The sequence below is a fragment of the Apium graveolens genome, chromosome 1 (genome assembly GCF_009905375.1).
Source record: "Apium graveolens cultivar Ventura chromosome 1, ASM990537v1, whole genome shotgun sequence".
Classification (NCBI taxonomy): Eukaryota; Viridiplantae; Streptophyta; class Magnoliopsida; order Apiales; family Apiaceae; genus Apium; species Apium graveolens.
The window spans coordinates 101,262,640-101,268,860 of record NC_133647.1 but is presented as its reverse complement, the minus strand read 5'-3'; the positions used below and the strand labels follow the sequence as shown (position 1 = coordinate 101,268,860).

Genomic DNA, 6,221 nt, shown 5'->3' with positions numbered 1-6,221 from the left:
CATTACTACTTCATTCAATAGCCTTTTTGTTCTTAACCTTAGCATGCAATTGTGATGACACTAATCAGATAACACGAAACTAGTAAACGCCAACTTTCGTTGCACGAATACCCTAATACCAAACATCCACAAAAGAGATAGAAGCTGAAAATACACCAATTATATTGAGACCCTATATGTCTATATAATTTGACAACATAAAGGTTCAATGCGCAAGTTATCTATCGTGATTATATAGGTCAAGTAAGATGGTTAAAATTACCTACGAATCATGCATATCAAATACATGAACCTTTGCTAGCATGACAAGTTCTAAACCTCTAAATTCACTATCGCTTCATTAGAGATTAACACACTATCTTACAAGTTCGATGATGCTCATAAGATGAATAAGCACAACCAAAACTAGGATATCATACAATCACCACACGCTAAGTTATCAAAACATATTAACTATTGAAATCCATAAGTAAATCCGCTAGAACCCCACGATAACGATTAACCCATAACCGAACTCATCATCACCGTAGGTTCAGATGAAAGCGTGGTATAATAAACTAAGTCTTTATAAAACAAATAATAAAGAAAGTACGTTAAACAAGAGTATTAGGTTCAACAAAATAAGAAACGAACATCCAAGATTACAACTTAGAAAAAAGAATCACAAGAATAAACTATATCTTCTTCGCCTGGGTTGAATTGTGCTATAGGTCTTCTTGTTGTCTTCTCCTTAATCTCCGTTGTTAAAAACATCTTTTAGTTATCATCAGGAATCCAGAAGCCCAGAAAAGAAGTCTTCTAATTGAAATAGGAATCTGGAATCCCAACCTGGCGCGCGCTTCACCAGCGCGCGTGAGCTTCTAAGTTGTCAAGATTCAATTTCTTCAAAGCCCAATATGCTTTATTCTCGAGCTCCACAGGCAAATGGCATACCTTACCATACACCAACTGAAATGGTGACATGCCTAACGGATTTTTGTATGCTGTCCTATACACCCAAACAGCTTCATCCAGCTTCAAAGACCAATCCTTCCTTGATGGACACACCATTTTCTCTAGAATACGCTTGATCTCTCTGTTAGATACCTCAGCTTGACCATTTTTCTGAGGATGGTAGGCTGTAGCAATGCGATGATTCACATTATATCTTTGCATCATGGCAGTGAACTTGCGATTGCAAAAATGCGATCACTCGTCACTGATTATGACTCTTGGAGTCCCAAATCTTGTGAATATCTGCTTATGAAGAAAATTAAGCACTACCTTTGCATCATTCATCGGTAAAGCCTTGAATTCAACCCATTTCGAGACATAATCAACCGCCAATAAGATATACTAATTATTGCACAATGAGACAAATGGACCCATGAAGTCAATTCCCTAAACGTTGAAGACCTCAACCTCAAGAAGCACATTAAGAGGCATCTCATCCCTCTTAGACATATTACCAACACGCTGGCATCGATCACACTTAAAAACAAACTGATGCGCATCATTTAACGACGTAGGCCAGAAGAATCCTGCTTGAAGGATACGAGCTGTTGTCTTTTCTCCACCATAGTGGCCTCCATAAACAGTCGAATGATAATCTCGCAAGATCCCCCCATTTTGCTGTACGGAATACATCTCCTGATGATTTTGTCAGCTCCTTGCCGAAACAAGAATGGCTCATCCCACATGTACCACTTCCTTTGAGCAGAATAAAAATCTAGAGGCATAATATTACTCACAAGGTAGTTCACAATGTCTGCAAACCACGGTTCTTCCTCTTGCACCCCAAACAACTGCTCATCGGAAAAGACTCATTAATCAATGTCTTATCCTGTGAAGTTGCAGTTGGATCTTCTAAATGAGATAGATGATCAACGACTTGATTATCAGTACCTTTCTTGTCCTTGATCTCTAACTTAAATTTCTGAAGTAAAAGAACCCATCGAATCAATCTAGGCTTCGAGTCCTTCTTCTAGACAAGATAGCGAATCACAGCGTGATCAGTGAAAACTGTCACCTTTGTCCCAAGTAAATAAGATCGAAACTTCTCAAAACCATAGACAATAACCAATATCTCTTTCTCAGTAGTAGTTTAGTTCAGTTGAGCACTATTGAGGGTCTTACTAGCATAGTAGACCACATGAAATATATTGTTCTTTCTCTTCCCAAGAACTGCTCCAACTGCATAGTCACTTACATCGCACATCATGTCAAAAGGTTCATCCCAATGGGTGCAGTTATGACAGGTGTCGTGATCAAGCTCTTCTTTAAGCTCTCAAAAGCAGCTAAGCACTCATCATCAAACTTGAATGGGACATCTTTCTCTAGAAGATTGCACAAGGGTTTAGAGCTTTTAGAAAAGTCCTTGATGAAACGCCGATAGAAACCCGCATGCCCAAGAAAGCTGCGGACTCCCTTAACAGAAATTGGTGGAGGAAGGTTTTCAATAACCCCTAGCTTGGCTTTGTCCACCTCAAGACCCTTACTAGAGACCTTGTTATCAAGAATTATGCCTTGTTGTACCATGAAGTGATATTTCTCCTAGTTGAGAACCAGACTAGTTTTAACACACCATTTAAGAACGGCATCAAGATTTTGCAAACACTCATCAAAAGAATCACCGAACACAGAGAACTCCATAAGCACCTCCAAATTCTGACCAATCATGTCAGAGAAGATGGCCATCATGCATCTCTGAAATGTGGCAGGTGTTTCACACAAACCAAAAGAAACTCTTCTGAAGGCAAAAGTACCAAATGGACAAGTGAAAATAGTCTTTTCCTGATCTTCTGGAGCAATGCAAATATGATTATAGCCCGAATAGCCATCCAGAAGACAATAGTATTCATGCCCAGCTAATCTGTCAAGCATCTGATCAATAAAAGGAATAGGGAAATGATCCTTCCTTGTGGCCTTGTTCAGCTTCCTGTAATCCATGCAAACTCTCCACCCCATGATTGTTCGAGTAGGAATGAGCTCATTCTTCTCATTAGCAACAACTGTGATGCCTCCTTTCTTCGGCACACACTGAACTAGACTCACCCAAGAACTGTCAGAAATGGAATAGATGATCCCTGCATCTGGCCACTTGAGAATTTCCTTCTTCACAACTTCTTTCATGATCGGATTAAGCCTTCTCTGTTGCTCAACAGTAGGCTTGCTACCTTCCTCTAGCGGAATTTTATGCATGCAATAAGAATGGTTGATTCCCTTGATATCTGCTATAGTCCATCCAATTACCGACTTGAACTCTCTCAGAATTCTTAAAAGATTTTCCTCATCACTACCTGAAAGGTCAGATGCAATAATAACAGGAAAAGTAGATGCCTCACCTAAGAAAGCATACCTTAAGTGTTCAGGCAATAGTTTAAGCTCAAGTGTAGGAGCTTCCTCAATAGATGGCTTGAGGCGCTTTGGAGATTTGTTTATCTCCTCCAATACAAGAGATTCAAAAGGTATATTCAGCATTCACTTCCAAGGAGAAGCATTCTAATTTTGCAACTGCTCATCACCTTCGTCATCTTCACTATCTGAATCCCCCAACAAGGCCTTTTCTAAGGCATCCGACCTTAGCATTTGATCAAGTTCCGAAGTAACCACATAATTGACCAATTCCACTTTTAAGCACTCCTCATTATCAGTAGAAAATTTCATGACATTGAAAACATTGAACGTCACACCCTGATCCAATACTCGGATAGTGAGTTCACCCTTCTGCACATCTATCAAAGTTCGTCCAGTAGCCAAGAATGGTCTTCCCAAGATTATGGGAATCTTTTTATCCTCCTCGAAATCAAGAATTACAAAATCAGCAGGAAAGATAAGTTTGTACACCTTGACCAATACATACTCCACAATGCCTCGTGGATATGTAATAGAACGATCGGCCAACTGCAAAGTCATATAAGTAGGCTTTGGATCAGGTAAGTCGAACTTCTTCAAGATAGACGAAGGCATCAAATTGATGCTAGCTCCCAAGTCACATAAACATTTTTCAAATGATACTTTTCCAATGATACAAGGAATAGTGAAGCTTCCGGGATCTTTAAGCTTCTGAGGCAACTTCTGTTGCAACACAACACTGCATTCCTCCGTGAGAGCAACTGTCTCTAAGTCATCAAGCTTTATTTTCCGAGAGAGAATACCTTTCATAAACTTAGCATAACTAGGCATCTGTTCAAGAGCTTCCACGAAAGGTATATTGATATGAAGTTTCTTGAACACCTGCAGAAACTTCTCAAATTGCTTATCCAGCTTTTTCTTCTGCAGCCTCTTAGGAAAAGGCGGTGGAGGATAGATCTGTTTCTCCCCTGTATTACCCTGAGGAGGAGTGTGTTCCACAGTAGTCTTCCTTGGTTCCACTTCTGCACTTCTTCCTCAGCCACAACTACATCTTTCGAAACTTGTGATTTTTCAGTATTTGCAACCTTTCCAGACCTCAATGTAATTGCCTTAACCTTCTCTTTTGCTTCCTTCCTTCCTGGAACTTCAGTGTCACTAGGGAGTGTACCAGGTTGTCGATTCAGCAAGGCATTGTCAATTTTCCCAATTTGATTCTCCAGGGTCTTAATAGAAACCGCTTGGCTCTTGCACATGAACCTCAACTCCTCCAATTCAGATTTTTCATTAGCTTGTTGCAGCTGGAGTTGTTATCTTGGTGCACATTACGGTTGCTGAAAACTAGGGGGTTGTATTGCTTTACAGCATACTGCTGATAAGGCTGCTTTACCGCATTCTGAGTATTGCTCCAGCTGAAGTTAGGATGATTGCGGTTGTTGGGATGATAGGTGGCTGGAACTGGTTGCTGCGACCTCTGAAAGTTGCTTACGAACTGAGCTGATTCACTAGAAATAGCACACTGCTCCGTCTCATGCACACCAGCACAAAGCTCATAAACACTAGTGATTTGATTCACTCCATAATTAGCCAAAGAATCCATCTTTATCATCAAAGCCTTAAGCTGAGCAGCTATAACAGTAGCTGCATCCACCTCTAGAATTCATGCTACCTTTCTCTGAGGTAGTATCTGAGTTGGGTTCTGGTATTCATTAGCAGCCATCAGTTCAATCAACTCATAAGCTTCATTATAGCTCTTAGTCTATAAGGCTCCACCTGATGTTGCATCAAGCATGGGTCTAGAAGTTGCACCCAAACCGTTGTAGAAATAGTGAATGATCATCCAGTCAGGCATCCCATGATGAGGACACTTTCGAAGCATCTCCTTATATCGCTCCCAAGCCTCATACAAAGACTCTCCAGACTGCTGCGTAAATTGAGTAAGAGCATTCCTGATTGCAGCTGTCTTCGCCATAGGAAAGAACTTAGTAAGGAACTTTTGAGCAAGATCTTCCCATTTGGTGATAGAACCTGGTGGTAGAGAATGCAACCGACACTTAGCTTTATCCCTCAGAGAGAATGGGAAAAACCTCAACTTAATAGCATCTTCAGACATATTGTTGAATTTGAAAATATTGCAGATCTCGATGAAATCCTAAATATGCATATTGGGGTCTTCTGTCGGAGAACCCCCAAACTGAACTGAGTTCTGCACCATCTGAATCGTGCTAGCTTTGATTTTAAAAGTGTTAGCCGCGATGGATGGTCTGACAATGCTAGATTGAATATCATTGATCTTTGGATGAGAATATTCCATCAAAGCCTTTGTATTCGCTTCTGGGTAATCCATTGCAACAAGAGCTTCTTCTTCTTTCTCAACTAAAATTTCTTCTTCAACTTTCTCCTCTGCTTTTTTCAGTGTTCTCTTTTGAGGTTGAGAACGCGTTAGCATAACGCTCTCTAGAGTACCTGAAAAAGCAACAAACAAACAAGTAAAATATCCTAGTCAATGAACTTTAACGAACACTAATGTCAAGCACATAAACTAAAAATAACCACGAGTCCCCGGCAGCGGCGCCAAAAACTTGTTAAGGAAAAAACACGCGCTAAATTACACTCAAGTATACGCGTTCGCAAGTAGTATAAGATATAAATCAGATTCGTTCCCACAAAGACTCTTTTAGGTTAATTCTAATCAATGTACTTATGCAACAATGATATGGTTATTATTCAATGCTAAGACGAATAACAAATTGGTTTTATTTATAACTGAGATTATTAACTAACATGCAATTAACTAAGAGATTAAAAAGGTTGATTTTATAATATAACACAAATATGGGATTCTAACTTCATTACTACTTCATTCAATAGCCTTTTTGTTCCTAATCTTA

General features: G+C 39.7%; 1 non-coding gene across 1 annotated transcript; it reads left to right on the top strand.

Moving 5' to 3' along the window:
- The first annotated feature begins 5,180 nt into the window (after positions 1 to 5,180).
- LOC141681296 (small nucleolar RNA R71) lies at positions 5,181 to 5,287 on the top strand. The gene has a single exon (XR_012558742.1). It is a non-coding gene; the product is annotated as a small nucleolar RNA R71 (small nucleolar RNA).
- Positions 5,288 to 6,221: the final 934 nt, after the last annotated feature.